The sequence below is a fragment of the Macadamia integrifolia genome, chromosome 1 (genome assembly GCF_013358625.1).
Source record: "Macadamia integrifolia cultivar HAES 741 chromosome 1, SCU_Mint_v3, whole genome shotgun sequence".
Classification (NCBI taxonomy): domain Eukaryota; kingdom Viridiplantae; phylum Streptophyta; class Magnoliopsida; order Proteales; family Proteaceae; genus Macadamia; species Macadamia integrifolia.
Genome location: NC_056557.1, coordinates 18,328,373 through 18,354,480, shown reverse-complemented (window position 1 = coordinate 18,354,480; position 26,108 = coordinate 18,328,373). Strand labels below are relative to the sequence as shown.

Here is a 26,108-nt window from a genome sequence, read left to right as displayed (position 1 = left end):
TCCAATATTGCTTTCTTCCACCGGTATGTCAAAGCTAGGAACAATGCTAACTCCATTTCCTTGCTTACTTCCAGGAATGGTTCCCTGCTTCGCACCTCAGAAGACATCAAGGCTAAAGCCTCCTCCTATTTCTCTGAGCTCTTTAACCCCCCTCCACCCCCTTCTCATCCCCCTCATCAACAAATTCATCCCCAGTCACCTTCTCCCCTCTCCCCAGTCCATTACTTCTGATGATGAGATCACCTTAGCCATCCTATCCCATAAGGCCAACAAAGCCCCTAGGCCTGATGGGTTTAGCATGGGCTTCTTCACCCCTTGCTAGGATATCATCAAGGACGACATCATCCGGGCGATTAGAAGCTTCTTCTTCAATCCTGCCCAAATTTCGAGTATTAACCATACCTTCTTTTGCCTCGTTCCCAAGTCCGAAGGGGCTTCCTCCATGCAGGATTTCAGGCCCATCTCCCTTTGTAACTTGATCTACAAGTTTAATGCCAAAATCCTCTCCATCTATATCCAGAAGGTCGTTGACTCCCCTGTCAGTCAAAACCAGTCTGCTTTCATCTCAGGGAGAAGCATTGCTGACAATATCTTATGCCACGAAATTATTCGTGCCTTTAACTGTAAATCCCATTCTCCAGCCGCCAAGGATTAAAGTATCGGTATCGATCACCGTATCAGTCGACCAAAATTAAGATACGTATCGAAGGGTATCGTATCCGATACGCTAAAGATACGCACTTAAATGGATAGGAAACACTTTTTTATACACCTTTGCATAAATAATTTGTTAAAAAAAACTTTTGATAACATGTATTATGCATAAACACTAAATTGAGGATATCGCACTAAGAATTTAAGGTTTGTAGTTGTCCCATAAATATAAAATCCTTGTTCCCAACCTTGATTTGCACTTTAGTTAAAGAGAAATATGGTTGGTAGCAACTTTGGAACAAAAACCCCTCAAAAAATTGTTTTTCTGAAAAATGACCCAACTTGGCCATTATATAACCGTAGCACACTGTATCGGTATGTATCGGTATGTATCGGATACATATCGAAACGTATATTTTACTCGATTTTATTTTTTTCATAGAGTATCGATACGTATCAGTGTGTATCGTATCGTATCGGTGTGTATCGATGGTGCCTCGGTGCGTATCGGTGGTGTCTCAGTGCGTATCGGTATGTATCATAGGATACATATCGATATGAAAGGGTTTTAAAAATTTCATGTATCGTATCGGTAAATACGTATCGGTCGATACGGTAAGAATACGTACCGATACTTAAAACCATGCCAGCCGCCCTCCTTAAAATTGATATTCATAAGGCCTTTGACTCCATTCGCTAGGACTTCCTCTGCAACACCTTTCTCCTTATGTCCTTCCCTTCAAATTCCGTCCGTTGGATCTATGCCTGCATCTCTACCCTCAGGTTCTTTGTACTTGTCAACGGGAGCCCTGCGGGGTTCTTCCATTCCTCAGTTGGGATCCGCCAAGGCTGCCCCCTCTCCCCTATCTCTTCTCCCTTGGCCTGGAAGTTCTTTCTAGATCAATCCAATCCTCCACTGACCTTCACCTTATAACCCCCATCCCCAAATGTAAATCTATCTCCCTCACTCATCTTGCCTTAGCGGACGATCTCATGATCTTCTCAAAATCCGATCCCTCCTCCATCTCCTCCTCTCTCTTCGCCACTTCGAGAGCCTCTCGGGCCTCAGCATCAACCTCCTTAAATCCATCCATTTTACCTCTGGGATCTCTGGGACTATGAAAGCTCTCCTCCAAATCACGGGTTTTTCCTTTGGCTCTCTCCCGGTCAAATACCTGGGCCTCCCGCTCATTCCTGCTAGGCTCTCTGCTCATCACTACACCCCAATTCTCGATCTCCTGCGCAAGCAGCTCCAGCTCTGGAAGAGCAAATTGCTATCCGATGCGGGTCGTCTGGAGCTCTCAAGATCTGTTCTCCAATCCATGTACCTCTATTGGTCTGGTATTTTTGTCCTCCCTCCCCCAACCATTAAAGCCATCGACTCCCTCATCAGCTCCTTCCTTTGGAAAGGAACTGACACCACCTGGTTCCTCCACCCCTCCAGCTGGAATTCTGTCGACCTTCCCAAAGCTAAGGGAGGTCTAGGCCTCAGGCGTATTAAAGACATGAACGATGTGGGCATCCTCAATTTGATTTGGAGGATTGCCTCTAAGCAGAACAATATCTGGATCTCCTGGATCTACTCCTACCTCCTCAAATCCAACTCCATTTGGTCTACTACTCCCCACCCCAACTCCTCCTGGGTCTGGAGAGGCATCTTCTGCCTCAAACCCTTAGCCCTCGAGGCTATCTCCTAGTCCATTGGAAATGGAGCCTCTACTTCTCTTTGGCTGGACCCCTGGCATCCCTCGGGAGTCCTCCATCTTCTCAGTTGTACTCCTTAGGGTTAGACAGAATGGCTTTGGTCTCCTCTGTCCTTGGTTTGGAAGGATGGGCTGCCTCCCCCCTTCCCAACTCTCTGAGCAATATCTAGTGTTCCCTCCCTTCCGTTCCCCCCCCGACCACTCGGAGAGGGATGATTCCATTCTCTGGAACCCTTCCCCCTCTAAGAAGTTCAACTTCTCCTCTGCCTGGAACTTCGTCAGGACGAAAGGCCAACCAGCCCTTTGGCGCAAAGTCCTATGGTTCAAAGGTCATATCCCTCGCCATCGCTTCACCACTTGGCGAGCTCTCACTAACTACCTCCCCACACAGGCTTTCCTACTCCACCGCCACATTCAAGTTCCTCCTGCCTGCTGCCTTTGCTAGAGAGGAGATGAGGATGTGGATCACCTCTTTTTCTCTTGTCCCTTCTCCTCTACCATTTGGAAGAATGTCCTTTCTCGCTGTTGGCCTGGTAGTAGAAGAGTTCTCCCTTTCAACAGAGAATGGATCTAGATTGACATGACCTTCCAAGGCCCCACCATTTGTGATACCATTGGGAAGCTTGGTTTTTTTGCCACCATTAACCACATTTGGATGGAGAGGAATCTTCGTAGGACGTCTAACTCCCACTCCTTTGACGGGATTTGGAAGGCCATCTCCTTCGAAGTCTCCACCAAAATCGCCACCATCTAGCCCCACATGGTCCAGAACTCCCCTAGGAACAGACACATCATTCACTCATAGAACCTCCCCTCTTCTATTCTCCCCCCTTGAGGGATTGTATCCATTAGTTTAATCTTTCTTTTGCTTGGGCATGTCCCTTTGGCAGGCCATATGCCTCTCCCCACCTTCTTTGCATTTCAATATGTTTTTCTTCTAGGGTTAATATAATTTTATTCATCCAAAAAAAAAAAAAACATAAGGGACCAAGCAACCTCCATCAAATGACGATTCTTCCTTTCAACCGCTCCATTCTATTGAACAAGGTTCACGGTATCGGGTTTCGACCTCTGGGGAGACCGAAATTTCAGTGGAAACCTGGGAAATTTCGAGGATACCAAGGAATTTTTCCAGGTATGGTGGAAACTTAGGTTTCGACCCCCAAACAATGTTTATTTTGTCTGATTTTTTGTGTACAACCTATTTTAAACATTTCTAACACATTCACATCATTAGTTTCTTAAAAAACAAAAACACATAAAGTCTTACTTGTGTGGTGAACCAAAGGTTCGATAATCATTACACTGACTTGTTGGCTTAAATTCTAAAATTTTACTACATAATGACTATATATAGTCTACAATCTACATCAAAACATAAGATATAATCCAAATGATCCAAAATAGATAAAAATATTACATCATCAACAGTTATCTATCACCACTGAACAGTAGTGACTCAATTACTCAACACTCGAAAGTAGTGACTCAATTCCAAGTAGAGCGTCTAGGCGGTTCCATCCAAGTAGTGACTTACTACCCTCAAGGCACGCATGTTATCTTTTCTAACATTATATAGTAAGCTATATATACCTTATATCATAAAAAATCAACATTAAGCCACATCACGTCATTAAAATCAACATTTAGCCACATTAAATCATAAGAAATCAACATTAAGTCACACTAAGTTATAAAGAATCAACATTTAGAGAAATGCTCTTGTTCTATAATAAGTTTGACTGGTCAAATGATTTTTATTTGTACATGAGACATTTCGTATTAGGCACAACATAAAACCAGTTTCCAATAAGTATAGGATTACTTAAATCTGAGTTGTAATGACATAGCTATGCTCCAGTCAAACTTATTTTAAAGTGTGCGAATGCTGTTAAAATCGCCTGAATGAAAATAATTTTAGGGATATCAAAAGAAAATATTATTTTACCAGACTCTTGGTTTTTAGCAATGTTTTAACATTATAGGATTTATAAAAATTTTATAATTGAGAAAAACCCCAGCATTTAAAAGTTGAAAATCACCCCTATAACCAAAATCCAGTTTTTGTTCTTGGACTGGGGGATTGACATTTTATCCTTTAGGAATTTGATTTTTAAACTATTTTTATTGGATTCAAATAGGGGGTATTTCCTTATTTATGAATATTATCTTAAGTATTACTTAAATGATATTTGGCATATTTAAGTGCCAAAAAATGAAAATCTCCACTGTTTCCCCAAGTTTCCCACACTTGGGAGAAAAAATGCACAAGAGAAGGTCGAAATTTCCCATGTTTCGAAACCTGGTCGAAACTTGTCGAAACAGGTATTTTTTTAAATCCCCTAAGGTTTCGTTTCGACCTGGGCTAATACCTGCGAAATTCGCTCGCGTTCTCGAACCATGCCGTTGAAAAGTATCTGAACAAGAAGACTAATGTATCATACCAAAACCAAACATAAACTGAGAAAATAGACCAGAAAATACTATTTTGCATTATCACTTCGTAAAATTTTGGTAGTCACATTAAACTGATTTTAAATTTCAGCAACAAAGGCACAAAAGATAGTAAACAACTCAAATTCATTAAATAAATACAAGTCACTCTGGAATAGTCATCAACAAAGGTAACGAAATACTGAAAACCTAACTTGGATGTTACAGGACAAGGACCCCCTACAACTGAGTGAATGAAAGCAAAAGGGTACGCATCCATTTATTAACTCAAGGCAAATAACAGACAGATGTAGTTTTCCAAATTAACATGACTCACATTCTAAACTAGAAAGAGAATTAAAACTAGGATCAAGCTTCTGTAAACTTTGTAAATATGGATGGTCCCAACAATAGTGAACCTGATGAGGAGTCAGAATACCCCAAAAGGCTATGAAATTATCTTATAAAAGGTACAGCCCCCAACTTTACAACCTCTACCAAACATCTCCTTCGTCATAAGATCCTGAAAAACACATAAGTCAGAATAAAAGGTTATAGAATAATTGTAAGCATGTGTAAACTTGCTTACAGACAGAAGATTAAACGGTAACTGCAGCAAATAATGGACAACTGATAATGAAAAAGAAGAATTAAGACGAATAGTGCCAATGCCATTGACCTTAACAATTGAACCATTGGCCCATGTGGCATTAGTAGAGGATTCCTTAAAGGAAGAAAATAAACCTGAAACACTAGACATTTGATTCAATGCACCTGAATCAATTATCCAGGGACGAGAAGAAGAGGAGATACATACAATGGCATTACCTGTCTAAACAGAAGTAGCAATGGAATGCTGAGGAGCTTGAGCCTAAAACTGGTTGTACCGTGCAAATTCTTCATCGATCATCTTAACCATCTTACCCTCAGATTGTCCAGACTGAGAATGTTCAACTGTAACCGAATTAGCAAATTGCTTCTGAGAAGGTTTGCCATGAAGTTTCCAATAGAAACGTTGGATGCATCCTGGTTTACCACAATGGTGGCATGAGTGTATTGCCCCTGAACTATCTGAAGAGTTTCCAATAAATTGCCCCTTGCTACCACCATATGAAGCTCCACGATTATTACTCTATGCTGCAAGTGCGGAGTTTTCCATTGGGGTAGAATCATAAGAATTCTCTCGAGATACCCGTAAGATTAGGGAAAAAGTATCTGCAAGAGATGCCACCTTGGAGACAGGTTCAAAACTTGGAAACAACCTCTTCTGCAAGATAACAAACACTGTCTCAAAACAAACTTCCACCAATTCAGCAACCAAAAAAGAATCGACTCAGCTTAAAAAACCTTATTTTGGGTGAGAAACAGAGATACATGTGGATGGGTGTGTAGTGCTCCAATGAGTTTCAAATTTGGACTAAATGTCCCTGATATGATGCTTGTAAACCCTTGAAAGGATTTTCCAAACAAAGATCACACTAGAGAGATATAGCCAAAATCAATTTTGGTAGAGACCAAAACCCTAATAGCTCCAACCGATTTCTTCAATTTGAGTATTTTAGTCCTCAAAACATGAAACCCAACCAGCGATCACTTAAAACAGTACCTTGAGTTGATTCTTGAAGTCATATAATTGATCAAACATCAATTAAACCTCCATTCACAAATCAGCAAAATAGGGGATGAAACCACCCCCACTAAGAAGTCATGGATCCCTTAAGAAGAACCAGTAACAGCCAAGTAGAAGAAGATAGGATTGTTACTAGCAATCAAGAAATAGCAAGGATCAATGTACTTTCTTAGATACCAGGCCCTGATACCATGTAAATAGAAAGAGACAAATGAGAAAGAATGGGAAAACTTGGGAGTCCCAAACAATGAGATTGAGCTGCCCAGGCCCAACTCTTCTCCTTAGATAGACCATGTAATTACATATTCCTAGTAGGAATAGGAAATAATAAAACAGGAAACACAGCTAACTTCTAATTCTAATTTACTAACAAACTAGAGTTAGAATATGAAACCCCTAAGGGGATTCGTGGCATGCGCTCATGGTTTAAAGTATCTCCGATACCGATACGATACCCTCCGATACGTATCTTAAATTTAGCTGACCGATACGATACACATCGATACGATACATGGAATTTTTAAAATCCTTTCATATCGATATATATCCCACGATACATATCGATATGCATCTATACACCACCGATACACATCGATACGATACGATATGCACCGATACGACTTTATGAAAAATATAAAATCGAGGTGAAATGTACGTTTCGGTATGTATCGGTAAGTATCGGTGAGTATCGGTGTATCGATCGGCAGGTATCGGTGAGCATCTGTATGTATCGATCGGTACGTATAGATGAGTATCGGTACGTATCGATGAGTATCGGTATGTACCGATATAGTGCGCTACGATCATATAATGGCCACGATGGATAATTTTTCAAAAAAACACGATTTTTTGAGAAGTTTTTGTTCCAAAGTTACTACCGGTTATATTTCTCTCTAATTAAAGTGGAAATCAATGTTGGGAATAAAGATTTTACATTTATGGGACAACTACAAACCTTGAATTTTTAGTGCAATACCCTCAATTTAGTGTTTATGCATAATACATGCTATCAATAGCTTTTTTTAAAAAATTCTTTATGCAAAAGTGTTTAAGAAAATGTTTCCTATGCATTTATATGTGTATCTTTAGTGTATCTTAGCGTATCTCCGATATGATACGATACCCTCCGATACGTATCTTAATTTTGGCCGACCGATACCAACACTTTAATCCTATGCGCTAGACAGCTGGCCATGACTCCTCACGCAACCCTTCTAACAATCTCTTTCCCTTATCTCTTTTCTATATTCTCCCCTATTTTCTCTCCACCCGCAACCTTGTACGCATCAATATCAAGTTATATTGGTTCTCATTTCAAGCTTTTGAAATCCCATCATAATCTGATTAGAAAACCAATGTCTAAATTTCATTGGGGTCATTGTGGGGAGGAGAACAAAATTCATTGGATAATTGGGACTCGTTTGTCTATCTAAACAACGTGGTGGCCTTGGTCTTTGTGATCCTTTTTGCAGATCAGGATGTCTATCAAAAGTCACATGGCGTTTATGGTCAAATCTAGATTCTCTTTGAGACAAAGCTTGGCGAAGTGTCCTCGAAGGCCGGAAAGTTCTCTCAAGTGGCCTTCTCTAGCAAGTTGGCAGGGGGGAGAATCCACATATGGGAATATAAGTGGATTTCAACCCTTCCAAATTCATCATTCAACACCTTAAACCGTTACATTTCCCTTTGATTCAAGTTGCTTTTATTGACAAAGAAACCAAAGCATGGAAAATTGGCGTGCTTAATTCTTTTTTCACGCCTTTTATAAGCATGAAATTCTGAAAATCAATTTGGGCATATTCCCTCGAACAAATCATCAGAAGTGGTGGGGTGCTCATAACGGGATTTTTCAGTCAAGACAGGTTACCAGCTCTCAAACCAAAGGAATTAATTATGCATCCCTTCAATCATCATCTTCTCGTTGTCTCGAGTGGAAACTTATCCCTAATATTGTGTGGAAAAGAATTTGAACTATAAATCTCTATTGAAGATCAAAGCATTCCTATAGAGAGCTTATGCCCAGGACATTACTTTAAGAGAAGGTCTCTCTAATCGTCATTTACCAGTTAACCCATCGTGTAAGCAATGCAAGTATAATATGGAAACAAAGGACCATATTCTTCTTGACTGTCCTTTTGCAAAAGCAACATGGTTTGGGAGTTCCTTGTCTTTCTTAGTACCTACGGGAAGAGTTCCAAAGCTGTCTAGATGGCTACAAGGCTAGGACCAAATTCTATTTATGAGCAAGAAAAGGGCTGAAGAAGCCTAAGTTTATGTTCATTTATATGTTGGTACTTATGGATTGCAAGAAATGGCTTTTGTTCAACAGAAGGGACTTGTCATCAATTGAAGCCTTCAGTAGCTCAGAGGGCCTTTGATGAATTCTTCTCAGCTACATCAAAGATTCAGGATCAGCACCCCAATTCATCTTCCATGAATGACAATGTTCGAACATTTTGCCACCCACCTCCATCTGGTTTCTATAAGATTAATTGTGATGTTGCCCTCCCTCAAGATGAATTGTTCAAAGATCTTGGAGTTATTGTTGGAAACCATCTAGGAGCTTAATTTGCTAGTTCAGAACCAACCTCATTTAAAGACTTCCTTACTGGAGAAGCTCTTGTTATTTAATTAGGATAATATTATGCTTTTAAGGATGGTCTATCTCAAATTCAACTGGAATCTGATACAGTGAAGTTATTAGCTTTTTATCAAACTCCCCAGCAAACCTCCCCTTTAGATTTCGCCTACCATCCAGGATATCCTCCATTTATCTTCCTTCTTCATAGAATGCTACTTCAGCTATGCACTTGGGATACAATTAGTACTGCTCATTCCCTAACTAGAAAGGCCCTATCAATGACATGTAAGACAGTTTGGCCACAATCCTCTCTTTGGCTTCATGATAATTGTGTACAGGAAGCCTTATGCTCCTCATGTCACTTTCGTCAATAAGATTTCATACTATTGACATGAAGTTCATGGAGCCAAGTAGTAGAATGTGGCAATACTATTTTACATGTCATTGACAGGACCTTCCGGGCTAGGGAATGGGCAATAGCATTGGAATCCCTACAAATATAGCTGAAAAAACAGCCAAAAAAATGAGGAAAGTTGAACTATATCCTGTAGAACTGGTGAAGCCAAAAAAGTGGAGCTAGTTTGTTGGGATTTTTTAGGTAAATTATCACTTCTTTACAATCTGATTCCAATTGAATATGAGAAAATCTAGATGCAATAGAATGGCCAGACCTAGTCCAATGGCCAAGGTTTCTCCAATAAGAATATCTTTGAAGAGGGCTGGTTCTGAAAATGCAAACAGTTGAGCACCAAGATGATCTCTTGTAATAGTACCAACTCCACCTAAACATGAGACTTTTGGGAGAGCAGCCTTAGGAGGAGGATACCAATTTGGTGGCCTTCAATGCCTTGAGGAGGAAAAGGAAGTTTAGTATGGGTGCAGAATTTGCTTCCCAGAATTCATGAAATGCTTTTTCAGACATTTGGGAAACTTGCACTGGAGACCAATTCCTCCTATTGAATGTCAGATCATTTCTTGCCACCCAAAGATACCAGCAGATAAAAGAGCAGAGGCTGAGAGTGTTATCAGCTTTCTTCTTTCTTCAAAGTCAATTATGTCCCAGTCTTTAATCTACTTGTATAATTTCAGGTCTTCTAAACTTGGGACAAAAAAAAGAGAGCGAATTACCAAACCACATCGCTCTTGCAAATGTGTAGTCTAGAATGATATGATCACTTGATTCCATTGCACAACCACATCACCGACATGAGAGATCTACTAGAATTTTGACGGACGAAATAGATCTTCATCAAATGCTACTTCTTGGGCACAAGATCTCTATCAAAACGATTTTATCTTTGGAAGAGTCTTACATTTCCAAATCACTTCGAAACAATAACAGGAATAAGGTGTCAACCATGGAGGTGAGATGACGATGCTTGCTACGATGTAGCAACCTTATTTTGGTTTTGAAAGAAGATGATAGGTGGATTTCACAACAAAATACCATTTTCTACTCCTCCTAAACCTGCTTGTCCACTCTTGAAAACACACAAACGGATTTTCAGAATTTTTTTCTTGTCAAATGGATGAAGGAAATAATCAATCAAATAAACATTCCATACCCTATTAGATTGGACAATAAGCTTAGATAAAACTAACCAAAGGACAGCCTTCAAGTTTCGAGTGTTGAATATGAAAATTAGCTTGAGTTAGAATCCAATTATCTTCCCAAATGTGCACTCTCACCATTACCAATTTGCCACAAGAGACTACAAAGAAGCACTTTTCGACCTTCAAGAATATGCCTCCAAGCCCAAGGAGGCTGGTTACCTTGGTTAGCTTGAAGGAAATTGGATTTGGGAAAGTAAATGGTTTAACAAATTTATCCCAAAGAGAATTGGTATTCACTTAAAGTCTTCACGCCACTTTTAAAAGAAGAGCACAGTAATGCAGGTGAGGATCTTTTATACCCAACCCTCCCTTTTCTTGTGATTGACATACGCGAGCCCAAGAGATCCAATGGATTTTACTCTCTTCCCCAACCTGGCCCCAGTAAAAATTCGAAATTTTTTTGATGTGTTTATAATGAGAGACTGGAAGTTTGAACTGAGAATCAGCATAGCTGGAAATAAAGCATACAACAGATTTCACCAATCTCCCTACCGACATGAGAGAGGAGTTGTTGCTTCCACCCTTGAATCCTAATGTAAACCTAATCTTTGAGATCTTGGAAGATGAGGGCTTTGGAAACCCCAAACTAGGTTGGTAAGCCCAAGTATTTGGAAGGATTGTCACCATATGGGATCCTTAAAACCCTTGAGAACCCACTGTTTGAATCTTGAAGGATTGTTGGCGCTGAAAGTAAGGCTTGACTTCCAACGATTAATAAACTAAAAAATTCCTTGCAAATTACCTTAGAGAATAATAAGCATTCGTCGGCAAAGAGAAAGTGCAAAGCTGCTGGAACTTTAATACCATGAATAAGGTTAGATTCAACAACTCTTTTAATTAGAGCACTAAGAGCCTATAAGAGAACAATATGAAGATAAATAGGGAAAAGGGGTGTCCCATCGGATACCTCTTAATGTGTAGATAAGAAATAGAACCACTATCAGTTCCATTATAAGAAAATGATATGAGATTGATGCAATGCAAACATAATAAGAGAAACTTGTTGTGCACGAATACTTACAAAGCAACTTGTCAATATAAAACTATTCTAACCAATCGCATGCCTTCTTCATATTGAGCTTGACAGCAAGAAACTTTTTCTTTCCTTCCTTCCTCCTTCAATGTAATGAAGCATCTCATAAGCAATAAAGATATTATAATAAATCAACTTGTCTGTGGCAAATGTTGATTAAACCAGTGAGATAATATCATCAAAAGCTCCTTTCAACCTATCTGCCATGATTTTAGTAATCACTTTAAAGGAAACTCCACACAGACCAATGGGGCGAAATTAATCAACCATTTTAGGGTTTGGCTTTGGCACTTCAGAAATAAGACACAAATAGGTTTTATTGAGTTCTCTTTGTTAGGGGGTACAACTGAAAACCTTAAGGCATAAGGTGAAGATAGCTCCCCAAGTATATAAACGCACCAAGGACCGAACTTAACTGATGTGAGACTACACCTCTATAACTCCCAACATCTTAACACCCCCATCACATGTAGCTTCAATATACCTAGCTCTACACGTGGACAGATCACGTAGGTGATGCAGTTGGGCAATGGGTTTAGCGCTTGCATCTTTTGATTTGGTTACTTATTTGCCAAGAAATTATGGACTTTTGATGCCACATCTCTTCTCTAGCAATTCCCCAGGCCAACAGCCATGAGACTTCATTCTCATGCTCCTACAAAGCAATCGACAATGGTAGGCCTTGGAGGTGCTCTAGATCTTGCTTGCGAAGTCTGGTCTTGGTTTGAACATTACCCAAACCTCCTTATTCCAGGTCTTAAGAGTGCCTCGACAATTCTTCATCTTACGATAAATTTTTCTAGCTGCTGAGCCATCTACTTGATAGGCCCAAGTCTTTGTCACAGTGAGCTTGTATTGAAAATGATGAAGCCACATTGACTCAAATTGGAATGGCCTTGGACCAGATGATTTACTGCCATTCGAGTCAACAATGATAGTAGAGCAATCTGAACCTATGGCCGGACGTACAAAAACTGTCACAATTGCATAATTGCTCATCCAAGCTATGTTAGAGAAGGCTCAATCAAGCTTGACTCTAATGTTTGAAAGGCCTTTTATTGCTCCAAGTAAATGTTGTATCATTAGAATCAAGGTCCATAAGATGGCAATAATTCAGCATGTCTTGGAACTGATGAATACCACTAAGGCCCCTCTTGTTACCCGCCTCCTTTTCATGCCAAGAAAGAATAGAATGAAAGTCACCTAGACAAAAGAATAGAAGAACCCAACAAAATAAGTTTGTTCCATACTAAATATCTGTTAAACCTGACAAGATTCCCATAAACTTAGGTGAGACAGGAGGAATTGGTTGGCATCAAAATCTCCGTGTCAATGCTTATGTTATTAGAATAAAATATTTAAAAGCGAAGATGGTGCTGCCAAAATACTGCTAAACCTATAGAGGCACCGAGAGAAGACATTTTCAATTTCTTCTTTAACATTTAGAGGATTGACGTTTTGTTTCCATAAAAAAAAAATGGCATCTGGCTTCTTTGATTTTGAGTGATTAAGCAGGGATTGAGTTGTCACGGCTCTCCAATCCCTAACAATTTTCAACTTAACACTTACATGATTTACAAGATGCCACTTGAAATCCGACCTTCCATGATTCCACATTTACATTTAGCATGGAATTTAGAGACAAGCTCCGTGAAAGTCGTTTGAGGTGATATGGCCATGTTTAAAGGAGGCTTGAGGATGCACCAGTAAGGAAGAGTGATTTGATTCCGTTTGAAGGAGTTAAAAGAGTTAGGGGCAGGCCTAAAATGACCATAGGCGAAGTGGTGAGTTATGACATGCATAGTTTAGGCCTTATTGTATGACCTTGGATAAAGCCTATTGGAGGGCTAGGATCCATGTTGCCGAACCCCATTTAGCTGAGATTCTCCTGACTTGTTGGGCTGTGTCTCTTTCCTCTTACTCTCATCTCTCATCTTTTCGTTTCGTCCTTCCCCTATTTTCTATTTGAACTTTTTTTCTCTAATTTATTTTGCATGGATCCATGTAGCCAACCCTATTATATTGGGATAAGGCTGAGTCTATTGTTGTTGTATGGAGTTTAAAGACAACAAGAATGGAGAAAGTGGGGAAGAGCAAAGAGAAAAGGCCAACAGGGTCTAATGGGTTGCAAAGAAAGACATGGAGGGGGGATTCAGATTGTGGAAGAAGGGAAGGTAACTAGGGGAGGAGGAGAGAAAGGGGACTTTCGATTTAGAGGGAATGCATCCTCAGTCAATTCTGCCCGAAAAAGCAGACATTCAAACATAAAAAATGCCTGAATGGCTCCAGCTGGGCCTAGAAACTCAAAAGGACCCAAACCCAAAATGGCCTTCAAATTTTAAGGAGATAGAAAGGGCCACCACATGAGCTAATCAAATACTAAATGAAATACCACAGAGGTTCTACCCAAAAAATACTAGAGGTTCTGAGAATACACCTGGGTCAAACCGGATTCAGGTTGGATTGGTTCACCTTTAGCCTGGTTCATCCTGGTCCATTAGATTGGAATCATCTCTCCTAGCCGTTGATGGGCCATTCACAATTGGAGAGGCAGCTGTGAGCCCTAGCAGCATCAAAGATTCAAGACGTTGAAGATGGCGGCGGCGGCAGAAACTTCTCCATATCCGCAGAACAGAACCTTTCTTCTCGCTTTCCTCCTTCCGGACCTCAAATGGGCAGAGCCTCCGCTAACTACCGCTACTGGAAATCTGTTTGCGAGATCAATAAGATGGAAGATTCAGGTGAAAACTGCTGTACACGTTTGGGGATGATGAAGTTCTATGCTAAAAAGGGGTTTTACAGAATCGAGGCTTGTATTAACTGGAACTGAGAGGCCAAGGAGCTGGGGGATTGATAGATCAAGATGGCTTGAAGCAATAACAGATTGGGAATGGGATGGCTGTGGTCTTGATGAAAGGGAAATGGTAGTAATAACAATGAAACCAGAGGGAAGATAAAACACCAGAATCCAACTGAGAGAAAACACCAGACAACGCTGGGACGATTACAGATGAAAGATTACTTGTGCAATAGTGTCATCTGACAGTGGCTATTCTGCCAATGAAAACTCTCTATCTTTTTCTTTTTTCTTTTTTTGGTAAATGAAAACTCTCTTTCTTGGCGGATACACAAAAAAGGGGAGATAGGGAGAAAATAAAGATGAAGTTACAAAAAAGGAGGGAAAATAGATTGTTCAGGCTACAATAACGTTCTGAAAAATGGATTCTTTTGTGTTTTCATTTTTTTAAGATCAGAAATATTTTCATTTTTTTAAGATCAGAAATAGGACAAAAACTATATGGAAAATCTGATTCAATTTCTTTTTTCTTTTTTTTAATGAATGGAACACTTTTAAAGTTTTAGAATCCCTTTTTTGGAACGTGAAAGTGGTGCTTTTCATTTTCAAAGTTGATTCTGAGTGAAAGGCACTCTAAATATAGCATTTTATGTAAATATTGGTTTCTAACATAATGATTTCATTAAATGCGAACCATACATGTTTTCGTTATAATATAGAGCCTTAAGAGGAAACCGCGAATTACCCATTTCCTATCAACTCCTTTTAACTTTTCTCCAGTTATATACCAAACTTTTCTTTACCAAAAAATATACCTAACTTTTTTTTTTCACAACTAACCTGTATCCTTGGCCACATAAAACATTGTACCCGATGTATGAGACTCCCAAATGTGTGAGATCTAGGGGTGAGAATTTATCATATGGTTTTTTTTTTTTTTTTGTCTTTTTTTCCTTTTATTATGAAATATTTTATCATATGGCAAAATGAGACACTGGATTTTTCTTCTTCTTTCTTTTGGTTAGAAAAGTACTGAAAATTTATACAATAAAACCTTTGAAAGGTATTTTTAAGCAATAAATTCAAATGAAACCTTTAGTCAATGCATTGCATTGCTCCACATTGTTGAACTCTTTAATGTGAAAGAAATGATATAATACTTGTTATATATAAATTCTCAGACTCTTTTTGGTTGAAGGAGAAGTTTATTGAGATGAAAGTTGGTTACAACCCAAGGCATCAATTGCGCGAAGCTGGGATAGGCGAGGAATGGCATGAAGCTAGATTGTTCAACACCGGATGGACAAACCTCTCCTAGCAAGGGAGTTAGTAGTACAGTTAGCATCCCTTAGAACATGAAAGGAACATTCAATAGGCTTAGCAGACATCAATCGAATGTCCTCTATGATGGGCTTGATCGTGAAGAGAACATTGCAAAAAGGATTGGCAAGACAGATAATCACCTCAAGGTTGTCACATTCCACTTCCAATCAAAAAATAACCTAGCCTAATGGCCTCCAAAATCCCTTCACGAATAGCCAAGGCCTCACCCTCTTCAATAGAAAACATAAGGGTAGGATCAGAGCTAGAAGAGGGGGACCATTGTGGTTTTGAATGATAAATCCAAAAGCACCGCTGAATTTATATTTAACAAAAGAAGCATTAGTGTTAACTTTAACCACAACCGGAGGAGGAGGTGACCAGGCAAGATGGACGGCTTCACAGTGGGGAGAGTTGTTGGCATTGAAGATTTTCTCATGGGAAGATTTTGTAGTGCATAATTCTTGAAATGAAGTTTCTGCTCTAAGGATAACATCATATGAGGCTCATTCCTTACAAGCCAAAGAGAACAAATGATAAAGGAGCATAGGTTAAAGTTTTTTTTTGCCCTTACTTTGTCTTGAGAGCTGAAGTCACACCACTATTGGATCCAAGAGTGAATGGGAAGGGTATGACCATTAGGGTTCGATGGGAAAGAAATGATCCAAACCAAACAGCTTTAACAAATGGGTAATGGAGGATAATATGTTCATTTGATTCTGACTTTGCTCCACATATTGGAAAAGAAGGATCCACCTTAATCTGCCTTCTTATAAGACCTTCAGCAAAGGCTACCCCATTAGTACACTTGCGCCACATGAAAGACCTTCCAGTTGTTGAAATCTTGGGGAGGGGGTCGCAATTCCATATGAGATTCCAAGCATGGCTAGGGATATTGGTTATGATGGAGTGACGAGATGACCAGGTTCTACTATTTTCCTTATCCTCCAATCGATTGGAAAGTAAATGATGGGTAGAATTAAATATCCTCCCTTAGAGCATTCCAAGATGTATTTGTCAAATTCTTGCAGCATCAAAAGGCGCAAACCAATAGTCCAGCAAATCATTTCTCTAGCATCCATTAATTGGATCGATGATGTTTGAAATCCATAAAAGGTTAGCACCCTGGAAGGGGAGGGTGTTGGAGCTTATAGTGCTCAAGGGACAATACCCAATTATCCTCCCAAATTATAACCTTGTCGGTAGTGTCAATGCTTTAAATTAGGCCTTCCTCCAATACTAATCTACCTAGTAGTAAGCTCCTCCACCCTATCGAGGTCTGCTCTGATATCATTTGTAGCGCCTCGGCCCCATTAACCTCGCAAATATTGTCCTATTTGACCCATGGGCCTCAAGGCTTTAAAATGCGTTATGCAATGTTAATGAGGCTAAAGGTTATCAACTAGCCCAGTAATCTCTCTCTCTAGGCGATGTGGGACTAAAGTTTGCACACCCTCACCGATCTCCCAACCCCTTTGTACTTTCCTTATTCTTGGTGGAGACACCTCACCGATCTCCCATAAGGGTTTGGTACTTGCCGTATTCTTGGGTGTCACAGGTTATTCCAAAGATTCCATGTAGCTTTGCAAAAAGGCCCAGGTTTTGGAGCTTAGGATTTTTAAGACCAAGTCCTCCTTTATCTTAGATCAATAGGGCCTTTCTCAAGAGATCCATTGAATTTTGGAATCATTTTCCCCTTGACCCTAAAAGAATTTGGCCGAAGCTTTGTGAATAAATTCATGGTGAGCTTACGCTAACTTGAAGTGGGAGGTAATATAAATAGAAAGAGACGAAGCAACCATTTAAGAAGAATCTCTTTACTTGCAAGAGTAAGGAGTTTCTCTTACTAGCCCTGAATTCTTTTGCAAGTCCTGTCTCTAATATCTCGTAAATTTTCAAACTCAATTCGATCGTATATCGTTGTATTTTCATATATTTATTTTTAAAAGTTTTATTTTTCACTAAAATGATGTAGTTTTATTTTTCCATTATGGCAATTTTGTTTAAGTTAAATGTTGAAATCTAATCAAGATAGACATCCATTTTTTTTTTTTAATGATATACAAAATATGAAATTACCCAAATAAAAAGTGTCTATATGGTTCTCAATACATAGATAATTTCTTATCCTTGGCATAAGAGTCACTACTTAAATTATAAAACCCGCCTTACAATAACAACATCCATATAAGACACAATACTTGTAACGTGCGAGAGAATACCAAAGAATTCCTACGGCCATCCTCGTTGATCCTTTTAGTAAGCCATTGTTGAATATCTTCATTGTTCACCTAGACATCTACATGCTTGAATCCTTTTTCCAACTTGTGGAATAAATGCTTTTCGCTTTTGATGCCAATAGATTCCCTAAACTGCCATGGCTTAAAGCATGCTCGAAATCTTGATCGGAAGAAATAAGGAAAAAATAGATGCTTATGAGAAGTTAAAACATCCACACAACCATCACAAATAACAATTCTTCGGTCCTTAGAGGGTAATGCATGATAATAATTAATAGATATTCGAGAAATAAAAACTTATAAAGAGGTCAACGATGGTGATTTAGAAACTGAAGATAAAATCAAAATGGCACAACAATTATAAACAACATTAACAACACAAGTAGGGGAGAAGGATTCATATTGGAAACCATGCTAGTTCCTAAAGAGCACACATAATACATAGTAATAGCTGAAATAAACAAGATATGAGTTATATCAAATTTAGGGATAACATCAGACTGGGTAAAGGATTCAAAATACCCAAGTAAGGATGGAACTTGGAGGAATTTAGTGCACGAAACAAGTGGTTAAGCAGACCAAATATGCTTAATAATAAGATAAGAGAAAAATAAATGCCAATGAGACTCTAAACCCACTAAACAAAGAGGACATGATACGTCAACTTTAGAGAATTTATTCAATTTAACCCTAGGACCCAATCCCTCAAGTAGTACTTTTCAAAGGAATTCCTCGAATCTTGAATGTAGTTGCAACTTCCATAACAATGTCCATATTCCATAATATTTATTGTACTTATTTTAGATGCCTTGTATTTCTTATGATTATCAATTTGGTAGATGATGTGTTGTGGATCCAACCCACATCATTCATTCTTAGTTGTCTGCTTGTGTGGTTATTTTAATAGTATATCTCTTTTGATTAATTCACTATTTAGTAAAAAAATAGATGAGGAAAGTACATAGCCAACTTTTGCAGACAAGATATGAGTCATATCATATTTGGGGATAACATCTGATTAGGTCAGGTACTCAAAATACCCAAGTAATGATAGAACCTGAGGCTATGTTTAGTTGTAAGGGGAATTAAAGGGAAGGGAAGTGAAGTTTTCATACTTAAAAAAGAAATATATGTAATAATTACCCATGTGACTTTAACATTACATTAGAATCATTCCATATTTGGTTATAAAATTTCACTTTACTTTGCATCCAAAACCCTTTGCTATAATATGTAAAATAAAAATTACATGTAAAATATATCATTACTAAATATGGTTAAAAAAGTTTAGTAGTTTATGCAATCGTATGGGGTAATGACCATAAACATTTCTTTTTAAAATATGAAAATTTTACTTCCCTTCCCTTTCAATTCCCATTGCAACCGAACAGAGCTTGAAGGAATTCGGTGCACGAACCAAGTGGTTCAGCAGCCCAAATACACATGCTAAACAATAGGACAATAGAGATTAGGACTCTAAACCCACTAAAAAAAGAGGACAAGATAAATTAACTTTAGGGAGTTACTCAATATCAAACTACTACGCATGCTAATGTGCAACAGTGGTCATAGATCAACTAGTGCTCAGCAGCGTGTGTTAATGTGCGCGTAAGGACTTGCTTGGTCCTCACAGTTCAAACTTCAAAGTGCTTCGTTTTATCCCTAGTAACCAATCCTATAAGTGACACTTCCAAAAGAATTCCTCGAATACTGGATGTAGCCACAACTTACATAATAATGTCCATATTCCATAATATTTATTGTACTTATTCCAAATGCTTTGTATTCTTAAGATCAATTTGGTAGATGATATGTTGTGGATCCAGCCCACATCATTCATTCTTAGTTGTCTGCTGTATGGTTGTTTTAATAGTATATCTCTTTTGGTTAATTCAACATCAGATAGAAAAATAGATGACAATAGTACATACCAGCTTTATGCTCTTGCCAAAATCTTTGTAGATGCACCAACTCTTAGCTTAGTCAAAAAGGGCTAGATGATCTCCTAAGTAAAGTTTCATATAAAACTTGTATAGGTGATCACTAACTTACAATTGAACTTCGTGGGATATGGACTATGGAGTACCCAATTAACATCTCTCAATAAGGTGGGAGATTCCCCTTGGTTAATATTTATTTATTATTTTTTTCACACTCTCATCCCTGAAAAGGAAGGTCGGAGCGTACCCATATCGATTCAACCAAGGTTACTCCTCTGAAGCCAAGTTCAGGAATTGTCCCCCCAATTTAAAATATGTATTTTTAATTTTTAAAAGAAAGAATATGAATTATTTGTATGATTCATATTCATCCGAATAATTCGTTTGAGTTTAAAAGTCGTGAATTTGTTTGAATCTTTAGGGAAAAAAATTGTATTCGAGCATAATAATTTTTATTATTTGGTTGTCTTAATAATTCATGAATTATTCGAGCAAAATGCCTCGCTTGCTTGAAACAGGCCTTGGAGACTATTATAATCCTTTCCAAAATTTGTTATTGCTTTCGATTATTTAACAATTAGAATGTTTGTTTTTTCAAACACGTTTTCATTATGGTACCATCGAGCTAGGTAGGGGTGTCAAAAACTAGCCCGAATCAATAAAACCGATCGAAACCGACCTAAAAAACCCAAATCGAACCAAACCGATCCTTATTGGATTGGTTTTGGACTGAGGTATGTTGGGACTGGCTGAAAACCGATCCAAACCAAACCGACCAATAGTCAAACTGAAACCAAACCGAATGAAACCGATATAAAAATAAATGATTATGAAATTATAAATTGGTGAATTGACTATCCATTTTTTACAATATTAGTGAGAATATTTTTTTATTGTAATGAATTGTTACAAATCGTTGAATATGAGGTTATGAATAGAGAAATCGATTTGTAAATTGTAATAATGCTTCCATTGATTTCCTTGTTCACTGTACATTGATTGGATGATAAGGTTCATTTTGCGATTTCAAGATTAGTTATCTTCTTAGTAATTTGTTATCCATTGGTTTCAAATTAGTTATTTTTTCCTTACAATGATAAACCATGATTTAATCATAAATTTGAAGTATTTTTTTCGTCAAATCTTGTTGCTACAAGTTATGAATGTAAGATTTTAATATGGTTCAAGCCCAATAATAAATCGATTTAAACCGGTATTAACCCGATATTGAAAAACCAAAAAAATCAAAACCAAATCAGACCGAAACCAAAACCGATCGAAAACCGAAGTTCCTGAACGGATTGGTTTTGGTCTCCATCATTTCTAGATTGAAACCAATTCAACCCGACCGAAACCAAACTGAACTGACCTATTGACACCTCTAGAGCTAGGTATCAGGGGTACTTTCGTTCATCCCGATGAATTGAGAAGTCACTTCTTTGACTTTCACTATTTCATTATCTTAGCAAAAGATGGACAATCCATGTACTCCTCACTTTCTTACACTAGAAAGATGATTTGAGATTAAATAGTGCTTTAGAGTAGTAGCATGAATCCCTTTTACGTTTTAAGAGACTCCATATATAATCTTAATTTAGTTTGGAATCATATTTGGGAAAATTACCAAAATTCGAGGGACGACTCAAAAGTGGATAAAAGCCTAAGAATCAATTCAAATTTCCAAAATAGGTGGTTTTCACCAATAACATACTTGTTTTGAAAAATTGTCTGAAATGATCTCAATATAACATTTTTTTTGGAAAATATTTCAGTTTTAGCTTTGCAAAGGACCCACGTCCAAAAGGTTCATTTGACTAAAATGATTTTAAATTTCATTATTTTTTTGGTTGAAGAAAATTTCATTTGAAGAAAATTTCATTCTATTTGAAAGTACTTGTCATGCAGCAACACTTCGATGGATCGACCCAAGCCTGCTCCAGAACCCGGACCAAGACCCATATCCAATTTGGGTTCCAAGTTACTAATTTAGATTTCAAGTTTAATAGAATATTTAGGATTTTATTTTTATTTGAGAATATTTGTTTCCTATTTGAGTCCTTAGTTGTTTCTTTATTTTGTTAACTTAGGTGCAGGAGATTTTATTTCTATCTTAGTTTTTTATTTTAATTATAATTTTTTTAATTTTATTTTATTATATATTGAACATGTAACCAAGGAATTAAATAGTTGATGAATTTGAATAATGAATTAAGTTGTGAAAGCCATGTGTGGCTGCCTTCTTCCCCCCCCCCCTTCCTTCTTCATGGAGAATCTCTTTTCTTCCCCTTCTCTCTCTAATTCCCTCCTTGTCCAACGAGACAACCCCCCTTCTTCTTCTTCCCTGCGACCTCTCAATCTCCCCTCTTCTCCAATCTTCCTTTCTCCTTGTTCTTTCTTCTTTTTGGTTCTGTTCCTGCGATCTTAGCAGTCTAGCAAGGGAGTATTGAAAACCCTCCTACATTATCTGGTATCAGAGCCAAAGGATCCATCTCCTTCATTCTCTTTTCCTTCCCTTTCTCCTCCATCATTATCTTCTTCCCCTTCTCAGTTATGGTTTCTGCAGAGACTGCGAACAACAATAAAAAAAAAAAGGTTAGGCAAAAAGCAAAGAGATCGAGAGAAGGAACAATTTTAAAAAAAAAAAAAAGATTTGCTTCTCTATACGGAATCGATCCCCCTGCTCTCACCGCCCTTCTCTCTCCCAAGTTCCTGCAGTTGAGCCCTTTTAAGGTTCCGACAGCCAAAAAAAAAAAAAACAACAGTGACAAAGATCGTCCTCCCTGGGTTTTGCCAACAGCGACAAAAAAAAGACGAAGAAGGTAGAATTAGAATACAAGAGAAGAAGAGAAGAAAGAGACCAAAAGAAAGAAGGATTAGAGAAGTCGAAGAGAGTGATAGGTGAGACTACCTATTTCAAAGCTCACGCTACAGTCATCTTCAAAGTCGCAACCCCACATTAGCGCCTCCTCCGAAGGCGCAATCCCACCGGCTGCTCATCGAGACGTCTTCCTAGTTCCTCCTCCTTCAACAACTGCCTCTGTTTTCATCGCAGGTCTCAAAAGAAACCTTTTTTTGTTAGATTACGGTATCTCAGCCAAATCCCCATTGATTGTTATTTCTTCTTTAATTCTTCTGATTTGCCAGAATTGCCCCCCTCCTTTGTTCTAATCTTTAAGTTATCCTCTTAAATTTGTTTCTCAAGATTTCCCTTTACCCATACCTTGCTTGTGAGTTAGACTTTCAATATTACATCCCTGCCACTCACTTAAGGACTCCTACATATTTACAATTCTGCCATCCTTGAACAAAAAAAAAAAAAGACCCTCTATATTTACAGTTCTGCCACCCACTTGATTATTGGAGTTGGTGTCTTATTTGTATGAGACCCAGAACAAATTTCTTGTGAACTTGTTTACTCCAATGGTTGCTTACACCACCTCCTCATCTAAATCGTGGGCTCGGTTGCTTCAACAGAGCAAAGAAATCGTAAGAACCCTCCAAGCTAACTTGGTTGTATAGGAAGCACAAGCTGCTACCCTCCAGGACATTAATGCAAGGCTTGATGCCCTAGGGTCACGTATTCGAAAACCTAGTGGACAGCAAGGTCACGTTACTCATGACATTGTGATGACACCTCGAGAACTGTGCCCCCATCTATAAACCATTACATCAAGTTTTGTTGTCGATGTTGAAGATGAACGGGACAATCCGATGAAGGATGTTTCTGAAGAACTGATCGATGGCCCGATCTCATTTGTGAAGCCCCACCATCCAATTCCGATCAAAGTCATATCATTTATTGACGACGATCAGAAGATCGTGACCATTGAAAGCGAGGTGTGCTGGATCTTTACCCCTTTGGAGCTATTAATCGAGGATGCTGATAGAGTGGTGTTAATTCTCTCCTTCTATAAAACTCGTGGACGAGTTTTTCTAAACAACAGGGGAGTTGGTGCAGCAGTAATCCGATGGATCGACCCAAGCTTGCTCCATAACCCGAACCAAGACCCAGATCCAATTTGGGTTCCAAGTTACTAATTTGGATTCCAAGTTTAATATAATATTTAAGATTTTATTTTTATTTGAGAATATTTATTTCCTATTTGAGTCTTTAGTTGTTTTTTTATTTTGTTAGCTTAGGTGTAGGAGATTTTATCTCTATCTTAGTTTTTTATTTTAATTAGAAGGTTTTTAATTTTATTTTATTATATATTGGACATGTAACCAAGGAATTAAACAGTTGATGAATTTGAAGAATGAATTAAGTTGTGATAGGCTTGCATGGCTGCCTTCTTCCCCCCCCCCTTCCTTCTTCTTGGATAATCTCTTCTCTTCCCCTTCTCTCACTAATTCCCTCCTTGTCTAGCGAGACAACCCCCCCTTCTTCTTCTTCCTTGCGACTTTTCTATCTTCCTCTCTTCTCCAATCTTCCTTTCTCCTTTTCTTTCTTCTTTTTGGTTATGTTCCTGCTATCTTAGTAGTCCAGCAAGGGAGTATTGAAAACCCTCCCGCATTATCTTGAAATAAAAATTTCAATGCCTTTGAATTATCCAATTTGGATTTATAATTTTTTTTTTGGTAATTAAAAAAGGATGCTCCATGGTAGTGATCATAGTCCCCAAGACAAGCCCCTGTACGGCAAGCAACACTTCCGCAGGACCAATAGGCAATAGTGGGCATGCCAAGACTCGAATCCACAACCAGCCGACTCGAGCGGTGATAGGTTGAGGGCATTTTCACCACTAGGCTACCAACATTTTCTAAGCATTTTATCAAATTCAGTAATTTATTAAGATTAAACTAGACCATTATAATCCAGACCCGTACTAGACTAGATAAGTCATGCGCAGAAGAATGTTATTTTTGTTAAGTCATGCGCAGAAGAATGTTATTTTTGTTGTGGCAAGAAATCTCCCTCTGCTCTTTGGGTGCCCTACACAGAAGAATTTATAGGGGAGAGTTGTACTGCTTCAATGGGGGGAATCTCCAATGCCTAAGTCATCTTTTTCTAGCAACAGATATTGAGAAGTCTTGAGGAAAAAGTGATCAAGCCCCTTACTAGGGGGATGTATCTTAGTATTTATAGGCAATGGCCAATGGGTGTGGTAGGTGTAGTGGTTGCGCAGAGTCTCTCCTTGGTAAGGAATCCAATCTAGGTAGGGGGTTTCTTGGGAGAGTCCTATTAGGAAAGTTGCCTTATTCAGCTAGGATTCATATCTAGGCGGAACTCTTATAGAGATTATTTTTGTGTTCTAAGCAATAAGATTTGCTGAGTTGGCGATTCTTGAATCTCGGGATCACGTGGGTATGTAGGTTGTGGTTGGGTTGGTCACTCGTCCATGTCTAGATCGTGCCTTGGTGAGATGGTTAGTCAAGGTTGGGTAGTATGACTTATAACAACGAGTCTGTCCATATGTGGGTGGCCTTGGAGGTTGATCTTCATACAGGCAACCTTGAACCTTAGTGGTCGGTCTTCCCAAGGTCGGCCTGGGAGGTTGCCTCAAAAGAGATGTGCCAGAATACCCTGCTACATCTCAGTATATAATTCTCTTGTCATTATTTGGTTTTATCAATTTAATGCTAAAAAAGATTTCTTTGTGCAAAAACCCACATCGACATCAAAAATCTTGTTTTTCGATGTGATCTCGACATTGAAAACCTAGTTTAGACGTCTAAACATAATTTTTTAGATGTTGAAATATGAGAATTTGCAAACAAGACTTCTTATTCCAAGATTTTCACCCTAAATTCGATTGGACAAGCTTTATAGGATCTATGGACTACCAATTGTCTATATATGTAACAATGAGAAAGTTTTACGCTTGAATAGGGAATACAAATTGTATGCCGTCAAAAGATTAATCTTGTCAACTGATGAGATCAACTCAAGGAATGATCCCTCAAATTCTTAAGGGATTAGTAAATGATGCATAAGTGTTCAAAACATGTGAGAAATTGATGGCTTTGATGTACAAGTGAAAGATTGTAGGAAATATATCAATTTAATCCATGTTTGTATTAATTAAATAAATTATTTTACATGATTAATTATGGGTCTTGGAAGTCCTTAATTTTTACCTAAAAATGTTCACAACTACGGGTGAGACTAGACACCCCGTTCATATGGTCATCGTACTTTGTGTACCTAAAAATGGAGATTTTA

At 38.4% G+C, this 26,108-nt stretch overlaps 1 long non-coding RNA gene across 1 annotated transcript; it reads right to left on the bottom strand.

Moving 5' to 3' along the window:
* Nucleotides 1-4,920: 4,920 nt before the first annotated feature.
* On the bottom strand, nucleotides 4,921-14,955 carry LOC122081040. The gene is made up of 4 exons (XR_006140987.1): nucleotides 14,086-14,955; nucleotides 11,637-12,851; nucleotides 5,619-6,057; nucleotides 4,921-5,313 (listed from the first exon to the last, which is right to left on the bottom strand). It is a non-coding gene; the product is annotated as an uncharacterized LOC122081040 (long non-coding RNA).
* Between the last annotated feature and the right edge of the window lie 11,153 nt (nucleotides 14,956-26,108).